Consider the following 17,438-nt stretch of genomic DNA (forward strand, 5'->3'; position numbering starts at 1 on the left):
GCAGATGATGTGACATTATAGACAGACTCTAAGCATGAACTTCAGCAAAGGATAGGTGAATGGAATGCAAAACTGAAAGCACATGGGAAGAAACTGACTACAGATAAGACAGCTGTAATGGCAGCAAATGGTGGAGTTCACAAGAAGCTGAGAATTGAGATAAAAGAAAAAATAGTGGAGCAGGTTAACAGCTTCAAGTATTTGGGAGAGGTTGTCGAGAAGAAGGGAAGTCCGAATGAGGAGTTCAAAGCTAGATTCAAAGTGGTTTCATGCAATTGGCACAGAATGTCAGGTGTAGTCTATGACAGAAGAATGCCAAAGAAGCTGAAAAGTAAGGTATACAAAACAGTGGTGTGACCAGTACTACCACATGGTACAGAAACCTTGGCATAAAGGCAAAGCAGTTGAGGAAGCTAGAGGTAATGGAGATGAAGTGCCTGAGAGGGGTAGTAGGCTGCACACACTGGGACAAATGAAGAAATTAGGACATAAGAGCAGAATCCTAAGTTGTCCCAATTGCTAAAAGGTCAAAGAGAACAGATTACGGTGGTTCAGACACATGTGCAGAAAAGCAGAAGATAATCTGATGAAGAAGATTTAGGACAGACAGGAAGAAGGTAAGAGGAATCAAGGACGTCCAGCAAAGAGATGGATGGATTATGTGAGAGAAGACCTGCGACAGTCAGGCATGAGTGTCGAAGAAGGTAGTAGAGTGGCACTGAATAGAGACAGATGTCAAAAGCTGACATAACACCTCAACCCCGTGGAGAAAATGGGAAAAAAGGGGCTTGATGATGATGATCATTATTGTGAAGACTGGTAGAGATGGGTGAAGGCTGCCAGCCTAGCCAGATAGAATTATGCAGATAATTCTATCATTTGTAAATATAAATGTTGAACTTAAAACAATATGGCAACATTGCCATATGCTGTCAAGCATTTCTTGTTGGTCCTTTGAAATTAAAATTATTTCAGCACTGTCTTTGATGTTTTACAAGTCGGCTCCAGTCCGGCTAGATGAAGGCTTCCTGCCTATTGTTTTAAGGCTAAAGTTAATGACCAGAATTTACATGTGGAATGTTCTTTATTGCTCTAAGTGTAAAAGAATGTAAATGCAGTTTCTGTCAGTCTGGGAACACCAGAAAAGTAATAAACACAAATGGAAAAAACGGAGAATGAAAAAACTAGTAACCACAAATGTTCTCCGTTGTCAGGATCCAATGAAGGTAGTCCCACAAAATTCGAAGGTATATGTTAGCAAAAAAAGTATCGCTCAAGAGACTCTTCAGTCCATAAACCAGACAGTCTGATAGTCTGATAGTACAAATATGTTTATTGAATGAACAGACGAAACCCAATTCAATACGAATACACAAAAGCTGTTATCGATAAAAGATTTTACCTTGAGTTGCTGTATGGGCATAGGGTGAGGGGACCTCTAAATTTATTTCAAGATGAGTGGAAAGGTGAGTGTGAGTGTGAGTCTCACAAGGAGTCTGTTGTGGTATACATCCTAAACCTCAGGACAAGGCTCAGGAAACTCATGGGCTTGGCCCAGGAGAACCTGGCAGAAGCCCAGCAACAGAAAAAGGTGTGGTATGACAGGAATGCTCAAGCTAGAGAGTATGCTGTGGGGCAGCAGGTAATGGTTCTCATTCCTGTCAGACACAACAAGCTGCAAGCAGTTTGGGAGAGACCCTACAAAGTGGTAAGAAAGGTAAGTGATGTTAACTGCATGGTGGAACTGCTAGGCAGGGGCACAAATTGTACAATGTTAACATGATGAAACCTTACCATGATAGGAAGGCCCTTGTGCTGAGCATTTGCAGTGGATTGCAGGAGTAGTCTGAGGGAGATCTGGGGACTGATCTCCTCAGTGAGGCTTGGGCTGACACCTTAGTGGAAGGGGTAGAAATGTCCCAGCAGCTATCTCCTACCCAGGTTTGAGAAATCCAAGCAGTATTGCAGGAATTTGGGGATGTGTTCACTGGGAAACCAGGGTGCACCCACCTGGTGCAGCACCAGGTGGATACAGGACCCCAAAGGCCTATTAGGCAGGCCCCTTATAGGGTGTCTGAGAGAGTCAGACAGACCCTGAGGGAGGAGGTACAGGAGATGTTGGAACTAGGGATGATTCAAGAGTCCAACAGTCCCTGGGCCTCCCCAGTGGTGCTGCTGCCAAAGAAGGATGGCAGAACCAGGTTCTGTGTGGACTACATGAACTTAAATAGTCACACAGAGTCAGATGCTTACCCCATGCCTAGGACAGATGAGACCCTAGAGCAGCTGGGTGGGTCTAAGTATCTTACAACCATTGATCTTACCAAGGGTTACTGGCAGGTGCCCTTTACTCCCAGTGCTAGAGAGAAGTTAGCCTTTGTGACTCCTTTTGATTTGTATGAGTTCACAAAGATGCTCTTTGGGATGAAAAATGCACCAGTGACTTTCCAGAGGCTGGTAGATAATATCCTAGCAGGAGAAGGAGTGTTTGCCCTTGCTTACCTAGATGATATTGCCATCTACAGCTATTCCTGGACAGAGCACCTTCAGCATGTCAGGGGAGGAGCTGGGCAGACTACAGAGGGCAGGGTTGACCATCAAGCTGAGCAAATGTCAGGTGAGTATGGTAGAAGTCATCTACCTAGGACAGAGAGTGGGGAGTGGTAATATAAGGCCAGAACCTGCCAAAGTGGAAGCCATTCAGGCATGTCCTGCAATTGTTACTAAAAAGCAGGTGAGGGCATTTTTAGGGACAGCAGGGTACTACAGAAAGTTCATCCCCAGTTATAGTACCATAGCTGCTCCCCTCACAGACCTGACAAGGAAGAACAGTCCAGATAAGGTAGTGTGAAACCCAGCATGTGAGCAGGCATTCCAGAAGCTTAAAGAAGCTTTGGGAGGACCCCCCTGTGTTAGCCAGTCCAGATTACAGCAAACAATTTGTTATATAGGTGGATGCTTCAAATCATGGGGTGGGGGCTGTACTAAGCCAGATTTTTTCAGAGGGGGAAGAGCACCAAGTGGTTTGTCTCAGTCATAGGTTCTAACCCAGGGAGGAATGCTATGCAGCTGTAGAAAAGGAATGTCTAGCTATAGTGTGGGCACTGCAAAAACTTCAGCCTTATCTGTATGGAAGAAAATTCACTGTTATGACAGATCACAACCCTCTAACATGGTTAAACAGAGCCAGTCAGCAAAATGCCAAATTGCTAAGATGGAGCCTGGGGTTGCAAGCATCTGATATGTCAGTGCAGCACCGCAGCGGGAGTAGCAATGCCAATGCAGATGGGCTCTCAAAACAGGGAATGGGGTGATGTACACTTAGATAGACCTAACCCTCTCAAGCGGCATTTCTCAAGGGTCACTTGAAAAACTAGCTTGAGTTCTCTGGGAGGGAGAAATGTGAAGACTGGTAGAGATGGGTGAAGTCTGCCAGCCTAGCCAGATAGAATTGTGCAGATAATTCTATCATTTGTAAATATAAATGTTGAACTTAAAACAATGTGCCAACTTTGCCATATGCTGTAAAGAAAACTAAGTCAAGCATTTCTTGTTGGTCCTTTGAAATTAAAATTATTTCATCACTGCCTTTCATGTTTATAAGTTGGCTCCAGTCTGGCTAGATGAAGGCTTCCTACCTATTGTTTTAGGCTAAAGTTAATGACCAGAATTTACATGTGGAATGTCCTTTATTGCTCTAAGTGTAAAAAAATGTAAATGCAGTTTCTGTCACCCTGGGAACACCAGGAAAGTGTAAAAGATGATGTAATGTTTTAGCAGAACTGCAGTTTCAGTTTAAACAGTGAGAAGCAGAGATTTTTAAGCATTTTTGTCTTGATATCCAACTCAGCACTGCCTTATGCTGTCTTAAGTAAGCTATCTTAGAAGTGTGTTTTCTTGTAGAAATAGCTAGGACTATAAAGATTAGACTAAGTGTTTTTCTGTGATGTCAGGACTGTACTACTGATTTATTTTAAGTATTTCTGTGTGATCTCTGAACTCTTTGACTAGCACTGTGTAGTACAAAGTATTGTCTTGTGGTTTTAATTATTTATTATTAAATATTTTAAAACCTTTCAATTGTGGCTGGTTTGTGTAGAGATCAGTTAAGCTCTAGAGTACATTGCATATTTATAGAGTTTAGTGTACAAAGCCACTCTAATAAGCCTTGACTGATTAGTCACACTTACCAATTGGATAATAATATTGCACAGTAATAATTGGACACCCTTTTAAGGGCCTTTGGGTAGCTGATAATATTAGCAGGGTGGTGGCAGTAATTACTACCGTATAGTCTGGGTAAATGGGGCACAGCTGGAGAACCTGTGCCAGCCTTCCCCAGGAGTGTCTGTGTGGTTGTATAAACTTATCTCAAAGTGTGTGTGTCAGCTACTTGAGCAGGGACATGAAGCACTGGTTGGACAGAGAGGGTGCTGGAGATTTTAGCTGGCCCAGCTAGGCTGTGGGGAGCCTTATTGGGGACCTGGGGAGCAAGGAAGCAAGCAGCCCCAGACTGACTGTGATCTATGTGTGCTCTTAAAGGACCACTACTGGCAAACAATGAAAAAACATATTTTTTTATCTTGCCATGATTTACTGCACCTTCTAAAGCTGCCTGCAGAAAAATAAGTACCCATTCCTAATTTTATTTTATTTTTTTACTCTTGTCTGCCCTCATGAGGGCAGACATTGTGATTCCTTTGGAAAGCTAAATCTGTCTCAATGCACAGACTGTGAGAACAAATAGCACTACCATTTGTTGTCAGAGTAGACTTCCATTCACTTAGAATGGACCACCTGAAAAAAATGCCAAGTTTGAGAGTCTGCAGCTCATGTGTCATTGACTGGTATGGACTGAGTTTTATAATTGTTGTTTCTATTGATGAACTACACATTCTCTGAAAGAAACTTGCAAAAGTGTCAACAAATTACTGAGATAAAAAAGACTTTTCACAAGGAGCAGTTTTGCAAGTTTCAGTTCCTGGCCAAGTTACTCCTCCCATCTCCCCACCTTCAATGGGCTACAGTCTCACATTTCCAGCTTGGGTAGATTCAACAATTTTGTCAGCTTTGCATGACAATAGACATCAAAAAAATCACAGCCTGGTGTGCCACTAAAACTGTTCCCCTTATATGTCTCTTCACTTTTGAATAGCATTTGCCCAGGAAAAAAAAAAAAAACAAACAAACAAAGCACACACATCAGTCCAGAGTTTGGGCCAATCTATCCATTTCTTAATGTGCACAGTAAAACATTCAGTTTATAATGCATTCTGGCTGCGGACATGTTTATATTTACATAGTTATTCTCTTATAGCATAACCTGAACTTATGATATTCAATGCCAAGCTTTACAACCGTTCTCAGTTTCTTAACAATGACCTCCCAAACCTCTGATGTGACCCAGTACTTTGTCAATATACTGTAAATACATAGATTAAATCAAATATTTGTGCACATATGACACGTACAATAATACACACATACCATCATTAAAACAAGATAAATGCCATATAAATCATATCAATATAGTTATGATTTCTAGTTTATGACCCTGTTTGTCTATGGAAACTTCTTTTTGAATTTATGTTCATGCAGTTGTATATTTGTTGTATATTTGTTGTATATTTGTTGTATATTTGTTGTATATTATCTTGTTTAATTGTTTCCTCAATATTCTAACCACTGTGATGCTGCATCAATTGTAAAACTCTGATTTTACTCCTTTTATATTTTCTATGCTCTTTGTACAAAATAGCTATATTTGTATAATTTATTTTTATTATTTTTTTATATTTGTTTACTATGTATCTGGAGCTTTTCTCCTCGAGCCTCCGCTGAAAACGGTCACCTTGTGTCCAGTCGGACTAACCTGGTAAACAAATGGAAAATAAAATATATTAAGAAACTCGATCAATATACCAAGAAAAATCCAAAACTTAAAAAAACACAGAAGGAAGGAAAATGTTTCCTTGATGCTGTCATGAAAATCCCACTCACTTATTCAGCTATTATGGGCAAACATATAGTCAGGCACACTGATGTCCCACTCACCAGGCTAAACAAGGAGAAGGTTACTGTCAGCTGCCTGTCAGGTGCCAGGATCTACCACATAACGCACGCACTCAGGTCACTCCACAACAAGTACAAATATGACTCTGTCATTGTCCATGTTGGTGTGAATGACCTAAGATGTACCTCCCTGGACTACATGAAAAGAGGCATGGAAGAGCTCTCCAAACTTGTAGCCCAGGCAGGTATGACCCTAGCCCTAAGTAGCATTCTGCCATCACCCAGAATGATACTGCAGTACAAGGAAAAAATGATTGACTTCAACAATTAGCTAAGCTTTTGGTGTCATTCTGCGGGGATCCTGTATCTGTCTGCCTGGGACGACATGGTCGACAGACCACGATGCTTTGCCAGAGATGGCCTGCACCTGTCCCTTGGATTCCAGGTACTGGCTAAGGCTCTTGCCACCCCTATAGTGCCTTTTTAGACAAGGTTCAAATGACAAATTCACCACCGTAACAGGAACAGGCAAGCAAAAACTGAGGGTAATGCTACTCAATGCTAGAAGTCTAAATCTCAAAATGCACTCACTCGGGGCACTCCTTAAAATGTAGAACATCGATTTCTGTGCAGTGACTGAGATCTGGTTCAAGGCTCCAGATAGCACACCTGCACTACCAGGCTATAACTCATACCACACTTTTTGGCCATGTAATCTGAACCGTAACACCAAAGGCGGAGGTTTGTCCATACTCATTAAGGATAACCACACCTCCACGCTAGTTGCTCAGCATAATGCATCCAAGGTTATCCAAGTGCAACTAACTCTGGGCAAAACTACAATCCAAATTGTAGCTTGCTACAGATGCCCTACCATGCCCCAGGATTCCCACTCCTCTTTTCTTGATATACTGGAAAATATTAGGGTTGAACCAAGCACCCTAATAATGGGCGATTTTAACTACCCCACCATTAACTGGGAAAACTACTCATGTGCCAACTCCATGACTCAAGACTTTCTGGAATTCATAAATTCCAATGCCCTGGATCAACTTATTCACACCCCCACCAAGGGCAACAATATCCTAGATCTAGTCATTACCAACATGAGTGACTGGTGTTCCACACCTGAAGTCAACTCCTCGTTGGTCAGATTCGACCATATGCTAATCACCCTTGATATCCACATCCCAACCCCAACCCCCATTAAGGAAACCACAGTAAAACGTTTCTCCAAAGCCAACTTAATGCTTCTTAAGACAGAAGTGGCGAACTTCATGACACCCATGCAGATGGACAATACAGTTACGACTGCTGAATCCTACACAAATGCACTCTATAAACACTTACACGAGTGCATGGATCGTGCTATCCCAAACAGAACCAAGAAGCAATCCTCCAAAAAAAGGAACCCAATCTGGTGGTCACCTGCCATAAACAAACTCTACAACAGAAGGAAGAAACTGTTGCAAAAGAGAGTAAAATCCCATGAGTGGTGGAGCTCCCTGGTCAGCCTCAGTAAGAAGCTGAGATCCCTTATAAGAGCCTCCAAAGCTAGCTACGAAAACAAAATCACCGCTGATTCTAAGGACAACCACAAAGCATTCTATAGCTATGTCAAGAATCACAATGTCAACACCCAGATCTGCTCTGAGTTACAGCACAATGGCACGAAAATTACAGAACCAACTGATATTGCCAACATCCTGGCAGATGGGCTCAGTGTTAACTTTATCCCCCTCTCACCCCCCTAAAGGGCCCATATCTATACAGGAAGAATGCAGAGTCCCTGTAATCACGACTACACAGGTAAAAGCTGCACTCTCTAAAGTCAAAAACACAGCATCCATGGGACTGGACAACATCCCAGGCTGCGTTTTACATGAACCTCAGAATTAACTGGCTCCCTACCTAAGCACCATGTTCAATCATAGCCTTACATCAGGCTTTGTGCCCACTGAATGGCACACAGCAACAGTTATCCCACTCCACAAAGGGGGAGTCACCACTGATCCTGGGAACTATCGCCCTATTAGCCTGACAAGCCTGGTCTGCAAGGCCATGGAACGTATCGTCATGGAACTCATAAACAAAGACATTGGTAAGCTCCATACTCTGGACCCCACCCAGTTCAGGTTTGTGAAAGGCAGATCATGCCTCCTGAACCTAATCGACTTCTTTGAGGCAGTCACCAAAGCCATAGATGAGGGTAAGGTGGTTCACACAGCCTATCTTGATCTTGCCAAGGCTTTTGACACCATCCCCCATTCTGGAATTATAGCTAAACTCACTAAACTCCAAGGTATAAATCCCTACATCACAAGATGGGTTGCCTACTGGCTCACTGACAGAACCCACACTGTAAAAGTTGCAGACTGCAAATCTGACTTCAAACCAGTGACAAGTGGAGTACCACAGGGTTCATTCCTGGGACCTCTCCAGTTTGGCATCTACTTCTCTGAAGTGCAGGCTAACACAGAAGGCCTCTGGCTAACGAAGTTCGCAGATGACTACAAACTAGGAGCCATAGTCAAGTCCCCAAATGATGTGGACATCCTACAGAAGGGCCTCAGTGAGACAGATGCCTGGTGTGAGGGCCATGGCCTCAAGCTCAATGCCAAAAAGTGCATTGTCATCCCCCTTGGAGAAAACTCTGTACCCATGAACTACCACACAGGCAGCAGTCTACTTAACACCGAATGTGTGATAAAATACCTTGGGACCCAGGTGGTCAGTAGTCTGTCCTTTGATAGTCACATCGCCACAGTAGTCAGGAAGTCCTTCTATGTGGCACACCTCATCATAAAAGGGTTCTCATCCAGGAAAAAAGATGTCATTGTTCCCCTCTACTTGACACTCATTAGACCCATTATAGAGTACAATGTCCCTTTTGGAATATACCTCGCAAGACATCTGCAGCAGTTGGAAAGGCCACAGAAGTACCTCACAAAGAGGATTACTGGCCTCAAACAGATGCCCTACACTGACCATCTAAAAAAACTCCAGCTTTACTCCGTAGCATATCGCCTACTCCGAGGTGATTTCTGCCTAACATATAAAGCTATGTCAAACCCAGAGCTGTTGGACATGCTACACCTAAAGAAATCCCAGTCCCACCGAGCTACACGATCTAGGGACCTAAACCTTGTCACCACAATAAACAGGACATGCTGGAGGGATAGATTCCTGTCCCAGAGACTTCCCATACTCTGGAACAAGCAAAGTTCCTCATTAGCACTCTTCAAGAAAAATCTTTGAGTGGATGGGAAATAGGAAATATACCCCAGGAATCACTTCTGTGGCTCTGCTCGACAGTGGCACAGGAAAATAACTTTCTTGGGTGGCATAAGCCAGGGAACCTTGTTGGCTAGGCTTACTTAGGCCCTTGGGCTGATAGCCTAGTACCTACCTATGAACCTGTTATTAGACTAAATACAACATTATGTAGCATTGAAATGTGCTGACATTATAAGGGTAACAGTTCATTATGTACTCATAAAGCAAATGTCAGAGTGGAAAAGTTCAAATAGTGGATAAAGAGGAGGAAAGGAAGAGAAGAAAGAGTGAGAAAAAGTATTTGTTAGAAGTAATAATTAGGGTAGATAGGGCAGCCACGGTAGTGCAGCGGTTAGCGTTGCCACCTCACAGCAAGAGGTTCTCTGGTTCGATTCTCAGCTGGGGTGCCTTCTGTGCAGAGTCTGCATGTCCTCCCTGTGGTCGCGTGGGTTTCCTCCAGGTGCTCTGGTTTCCTCCCACATCCCAAAGACATGCAGTAGGTGAATTAGACACTCTAAATTGGCCCTAGGTGTGAGTGTGTGCATGTGTGTGCCTTCTGTGGAAGGTTGGGCGTCGGGCTGGCAACTCGACATCGTAAAACTCCACTGCCAATCATGAGCGGACAGATGATCCACTGTGGCAACCCCTAACTGGGAAAAGCCGAAAGAAGAAGAAGAAGATGGGAGGCAGGAGAAAAAATGAGTAAAAGTAACATTACAAGTAAGAGAAACGAAACCGAGGAAAAGAAGAAATAACATGGACAACAAGATTTAGTGTGTGTGTGTGTGTGTGTGTGTGTGTGTGTGTGTGTGTGTGTGTGTGTGTGTGTGTGTGTGATGTAAAAGAACTATAAAGCAAATCTGCACTGATACCTGCTTGCTGCCCAGCTGATGGGGACACTTGTGCAAGTGCAATGGACTGGCTCCAGTAAGAAGGGATGGCAGCATACATCTCAATATCATAGAACAAGAAATCTGGACAAGGCCATAAATAATAGGGGACATAGGCCCAAAAATTGGGACAATTTATAAATATTGCACTTACAAACTTAGAAAGTTGTTAAACAGGTTTTGCATTAGAGTGAATTTTCTTAAGGATATGAAGTCTGAAAATCAAATGCCTGTCAATTTTCTGACTTCAGTGTTCAATGATTTGGCAGTGATTAGACAGAAAACTGCAATTTTATGAAAAACAGACAAAAAATATGGACTTTCTGCAAAAATCTGTACTGCTGAGAGATATGGATGGGAGTCTTGAACCAACACCCATCAATCATTTTCATTTGTTTGCCAAAGCCATTACAGCAGTGTTTTGCAGAGAGGTGGGAAAAGCCTTAAATTTGACTGGTATGTTGTGTGGATGTGGGTAGCTGTGTTTGTGGAAGGTGGAGGTGTGCCTTTGTAAGTGTGGTGTGAATGTTATGCATTATGCTGTGGTAGCGTTGTCTCCTCACAGTAAGATGCTGCCCGGTTCGATTCTCAGCATCTTCTGCGTGCAGACATGCGTGAATGGGCATACCTTCATTGAAGGTTGTGCGTCAGGGCTGGTAACTCTGCACGTAAAAGTCAACTACCAATCATTAGCGGACCGGAGTTTCGCTGTGGCGACCCCTAACCGGGAAAAGCCGAAAGACACAACAACAAGAGATTAAGTGCAAAATTGTGCTCAGTGAAGTCCCTAGCAATTTCATCACTGCTTGATTCAGACATATACATTCCCCTGTGTTTGTCAGTGCTATGTTTGAGTGCATTTTTTGGAGTGTGGTATCACTGCTACAGCTGCTGGTACTCTTTCAATACAAGTATCTGCTTTGGAAGTTTTCTCCAGAAGTCTGTTGCTGAGAGGATGAGAAACACGCTATAAGTATACAACTAAGACAAACTACATAAAGCAATAGTAAGAAAAAGTATTAGGTCACATCAGAGGCTTGGGAGGTCATTGTTAAGAAACTGAGAACTGTTGTAAAATTTATCATTAAATACCATAAGTTCAGGTTATACTATAAGAGAACAACTATGTAAAGATAACCATGTCAGCAGCCAAAATGCATTACAAGTTGAATATTTTACTGTGCACATTTTAAAAAATGGATAGACTGGCCTAAACTCTGGACTGATGCGTTTGCTTTTGGGGAACAGATTTAGTGGCACACCAGGCTGTGTTTTTTTTATGTCTATTGTCATGCAAAGCTGACTAAATAGTTGAATCTACCCAAGCTGGAAATGTGAGACTGCACCCCACTGAAGGAGGAGAGATGGGAGGAGTAACTTGGCCAGGAACTGAAACTTGTAAAACTACTCCTTGTGAAAAGTCTTTTTTATCTCAGTAATTTGTTGATACTTTTGCAAGTTTCTTTCAGAGAATGTGTAGTACATCAGTAGGGACAACATTTGTAAAACTCAGCACATAGCAGTCAATGACACATGAGCTGCAGACTATCAAACTTGGCAGTTTTTTTCAGGTGTTCCATTCTAAGTGAATGGAAGTCTAGTCTGACAACAAATGGTAGAGCTATTTGTTCTCACAGTCTGTACATTGAGACAGATTTAGCTTTCCAAAGGAATCACAATGTCTGCCCCCATGAGGGCAGACAAGAGTAAAAACAAAATAAAATTAGGAATGAGTACTTATTTTGCTGCAGGCAGCTTTGGGAGGTGTAGTAAATCATGGCAAGATAAAAAATATATGTTTTCTTCATCATTTGCCCATAGTGGTCCTTTAATGGAAATTGCACTTTACTGTGTGTATTTGTTATCCTTTCCTCATATATGAGACATCCTCTCTGGTATTAGTGGTGAGGATTGAGGCTCCTTGATTGCTGGGCCAGGGCACGGGCGTGACAATCACCATCATCATCGTCATCATGTGACCAAAGAAAGGTTATATCATACTATGTTGTTGTGTCTTTCGGCTTTTCCCTCTTAGGGGTTGCCACAGCGGAACTCCGGTCCGCTAATGATTGGCAGTAGATTTTTTACGTGCCGAGTTGCCGGCCCTGATGCACAACCTTCAATGAAGGTACACCCATTCCCGCATGTCTCCACACAGAAGACGCTTTAGCTGAGAATTGAACAGGAGAACGTCTTACTGTGAGGCGACAAAGCTACCGCAGCACCATCACCGCAGTCTATATCATACTATGTAGCAGCTGTTATTTCAGATTCATACTGATGAAGCTTTGGGGTAAATGGTGAAACCATTTTACGCTCAGTCTATCTGAATTAAGACAACACACACACACACACACACACACACACACACACACACACACACACACACACACATACATATAAGCAGTTAATGAGATGTTTCCTGTGGTTTAGGATTTTATTCCCTCAGTATGCCTTGCCTATCTGTGTGACTCTGAGCAAGTCACTGAGTCTAAAAAAGGTTCATGAGAATCGGTGCTCAACCCTGATAAACACATTTTAAGTTGTAATAGAACAAAAAACTTTCCATCAAAAAGTTAACTGCTGCTTTTAAATCTTTATACTTGTTTCATCTCTAGGGTATGAATACTTTCCCTATCATCAGTCAAATGCTGGATAAAAGACAAACAGAATGGCCTGTACACTTTTATCGGCAATTCTATCTACACCATAATAGCACGACATACACTAGACCTCTAAATTACCATTGCAACAAGCCTTTGTATGACATGAAATCTTTATGCATACATGTGAATATTCATTTATTTTGCAGTATGTACTTTGTGCTGGATAGACCTGCAGGGAAACTGAGGCATAATGAAGCACTAAAAAAGTACAAAACAGACAAACAGTTTATTTATTTAACATTTGTTTACCAGGAAAGTCGAACTTGGAACAAAGACAATTTTCAGCAGAGGCCCAGGGAGAAACGCTCCAAACACATGTCTTTGTTACATGGGAGGAAACCAGAGCACTCAGGCGAAACCCACACTAACGCAGGAAGGATATGCAGACTCTGCAAAGAAGGCACCCCAGCCGAGAATCGAACTGGAGAACTTTTTGCTGTGAGGTGACAACTCAACCACTGCATCACTGCACCATCCAGTTGTATACAGGATGCCTAATTATTACAGGATGCACATTTATTTGCATGTGCCTACACACTGTACACACACACACACACACACACACACACACACACACACACACACACACACACACACACACACACACACTTACATATGCATGTTCACTGCACACAATAATTTTAAAGGATCACCAGTTCACATATCAGCATATCTTAAGGATGTATGTAGGGGGAGGACCAGAGACCCCAGTGAAACCCCACACAGGAAAAGGAAAACAGGCAGACTGTGAACTAAAAAAAGCACCACAGCAGGGAACAGAACCTGAGATCAAAGTGCAGTGAGGCAGCACTGGTAACCAGAGTACCACTGTATATCTATTTCCCAGTGCTTAAAGGCCTGGCATTGTTAGGGTGTGAGTAGCAGCTCTGGTAAGGTAACAGTGCACCACCTTATATCTATTTCCAGTGCTTAAAGACCTAGCATTGTTAGGGTGTGAGTAGATGCAGCTGAATAAATTATTTGGGTGATTCTTGATGCTTGATATAATCATTCTCAATAAATATGTTTTAACCCTTCTACACTGCATGCACCAAGCTTTGTTTCAGTTCCTTAATTAGAAGTACTGTACACTCTCAATGAGGCATTACACTGTCCAGTGATATAAATACCAGCATAGCCTTTCTGCAGCTCAACCAGCCACTGTGTGAGTAATGGACAGAAAGTATGTTCCTTTTAGTTTCTTTATACAGATTTTCATACCCTGGAGATCTAGTGTTTCTGTTATGACGGGATTTTACTGCATATCTATCATGTTCCCTGCGTTACGGCTATCATTTCATCACACTCAATAGGACAAAAATAAATGACAATGCAAATCTAAAGACCAAGTCCATTTGCAGTGGAAATCTAAAATTATGAATACAAGGACAATAAAGACACTAACTCATGTCTTCCTCAAGTCTTTAATACAAATGGGTTAAGGCATAAGAAATGATCTCCAGAACAACACTTTGCTTTGTCATCTGTCAAGTGAATTAAAGAACAACTCAATGCCTAAAGTGGTGATAGTGTATGCATTAATTGTAAAGGAAAAATAAGGTGGGAACTTTTCTTTGGTACATGAGATCTCCTCAGAGAACTAGCTGCGCTGCTCTTGTTTTTCATTTAGTCAAACATTAATGATGAAGCAAAGTTCAAAGGACAGATGCCTTAGTATAAATATTATACACATGAATTTCTTCAGCTGTTGTTTACATATTATACACAGTGGGGGGATTTCAATGAAGCTTACACATTAATTTTTTTCCATGTGCATGTTGTGGCGTGATGCAAACATGGGCACGGCGAGTTTTTAATTCGGTAAACTCCATGTAGCGGCACACAATCACGCTCACTCATGCACACTTACGGAAACTTTTGTGGAATGTAAATTTCAGCATAAGTCACTAAAATTTATGCAAATGAAGCAAAACAACATGGTGGAGTGATCAAACAACTTGAAATACAACCATGTAGACTCCATGTCTGTGTTGGTAGTGTACATGGAAATATTCCATGTACAAGAGTCTACGAGGAATCAAGGGCATGTAAAACTCCACATACTTGGACAGAATGGCCATGAAAAAGTAACAACACACATATAATGGCTGATGTATACACTTTGGATGTCCAAAAGCACCAGGGGGGTGTCAAAATAGTTTAAATTTAAAATATTTTTTAACCACGTTTGTGCAGTGCATCACTTGCCACATCGTTTTTAAATATGAATAATGCAAACGTCACTGAAAAGAGAAGTATCATGTAGTGTCACAATGGGTACAGTAATACCCTGCCCTGTGTCTCTAAAGTAGTGCTTCCATACTGTTCCCCAACTTACACAGCAACTAACCATGTAGTTACCAGGCATTCGGCACAGATATTATTCAAATGAGTGCAAAAATCAGTGGATTTGTTGAATCCGAAAAAGCAGAAACTGTGTAGGGCTGTTGACTTCGTGCAAGCTCCTACATTGTGTCTATGTTTCCCATGGATGGCAATGACATCAGGGGGCTATGTCAGGTAACTTTTTTGTTTTTTGGGGTTTATTGTGAGTGTTTGAGCAGTGCTCTTCTTCGTGCAAACATTCTTGGTGATACATACTTTGTTTAGGCAAGCAGACCACCCACGTATCAGACATGAGTTAGACATCCAAAAATAGAAATTGGATGCATTCAATCAATATTTTTGAGCACTGCTGGGCATCGCACAAACCTGGTAAGCAGGACTGTGTTCTTCTCATTCCCTCCAGTTCTGGAACCATGCATACCTACTCCTGTGGCACCATCTCTAAGGTATTGGACTGGAGTGCAGGTACTCCTCGGGTTAAGTACAGAGTATGGCAACTTTTCTCATACTGTTCCGACATCGCAACTTATACAAATGAAGTGTAAGTAGCATTAATTACGGTCTTCTCTACAATGCAGCTTATACAAATGAAATGTAAGTAGTATTAATTACGGTCTTCTCTACAATGCAACTTATACAAATGAAGTGTAAGTAGCATTAATTATGGTTTTCTGTACATTGCAGCTTATACAAATGAAGTGTAAGTAGTATTAATTACGGTCTTCTCTACAATGCAACTTATACAAATGAAATGTAAGTAGTATTAATTACGGTCTTCTCTACAATGCAACGTATACAAATGTAGTGTAAGTAGCATTAATTATGGTTTTCTGTACATTGCAGCTTATACAAATGAAGTCTAAGTAGCATTAATTACCACTTTCTGTACATTGCAACTTATACAAATGAAATGTAAGTAGTATTAATTACAGTCTTCTCTACAATGCAACTTATACAAATGAAGTGTAAGTAGCATTAATTACCACTTTCTGTACATTGCAACTTATACAAATGAAATGTAAGTAGTATTAATTACGGTCTTCTCTACAATGCAACTTATACAAATGTAGTGTAAGTAGCATTAATTATGGTTTTCTGTACATTGCAGCATATACAAATGAAGTGTTAAGTAGCATTAATTACCATTTTCTGTATGTTTGATGACAACATGGATGAAAATAAAAGCTTTTACATGCCTTACCTTAGTTATTCACAGCTGCACATTAGTGCACATAGCACACTACTGCACAATGAAAAAGGACCTTTAAATCATGTTAATTATATCCTAACCAGGTGAATTTCACTTTAAATAGCCAATCCCATATGGTGGACTTACCCAAGAAATGGATAGACTATGCTTAAAGCCTACATTCTGATTATCTCTTGATACTTCCAGACCATTGGAGCAGAGATTTGGAAATTTTAACTGAGATAATGCTAGAGGTTGCTGCAGGTCTGCTACATCTGTATGTGCTAGATGCTGAAATCAGTGCTGCTAATGCTGCTGACAATAGGCCTAGACTGAGAAGGAGGAGTGTTCAGGCCCAGGGTAACCTTCCAGGTGCCACATGAGCTGGAGATTGTAGAGCTCGGGTGGAAAGGGACATATTACAGGAACTCTGTGAGCTCTGCCGCCGTCTACTCAGAGCAAGAGCCAACTGAGAAGAACCCATCCCAGTGGAAATTAAGGTATGTGTAGCCCTTAGGATATTAGCTACAGATACTTTTCAAAGACCAACTGGGGACATGATGGGGTTGTTACAGGCATCAGCATCCAGGATACTCCACCAGTTCCTAGATTTTATGCTCCTACATACAAGTAAACAAATATAATTTCCCCTTACCTCTGAGGAGAGAGACAGCAATATGCAATGGTTCTACCATGTAGCACACTACCATGTAGTACTGTGTGCCATAGATTGCACTCATGTACACATCAAAGCATCACCTGTTGAGCAGGTTGGAATCTACATTAACCGCAAGGGATACCACTCCATCAACTGCCAAGTCATGTGCAGTGCCCAGGATATTATCTTGAATGTGTGTGGTGGCAACCCTGGCAGTTATCATAACTCCCATATCTGGCACACATCACAACTGTGCCAGATGTTTGCTAGGGGAAACCTCCCACATGGGAATTTACTGGGGGATGCTGGCTATGCCCTGGAACCGTGGATGATGACACCCATCAGAAATGCACCCACACCCACGGAAGAATGCCATAATGAGGCACATGCACAAACTAGGA

This window comes from Protopterus annectens, chromosome 5.part1, assembly GCF_019279795.1.
Source record: "Protopterus annectens isolate FY-2018-M chromosome 5.part1, PAN1.0, whole genome shotgun sequence".
Lineage (NCBI taxonomy): Eukaryota > Metazoa > Chordata > Ceratodontiformes > Protopteridae > Protopterus > Protopterus annectens.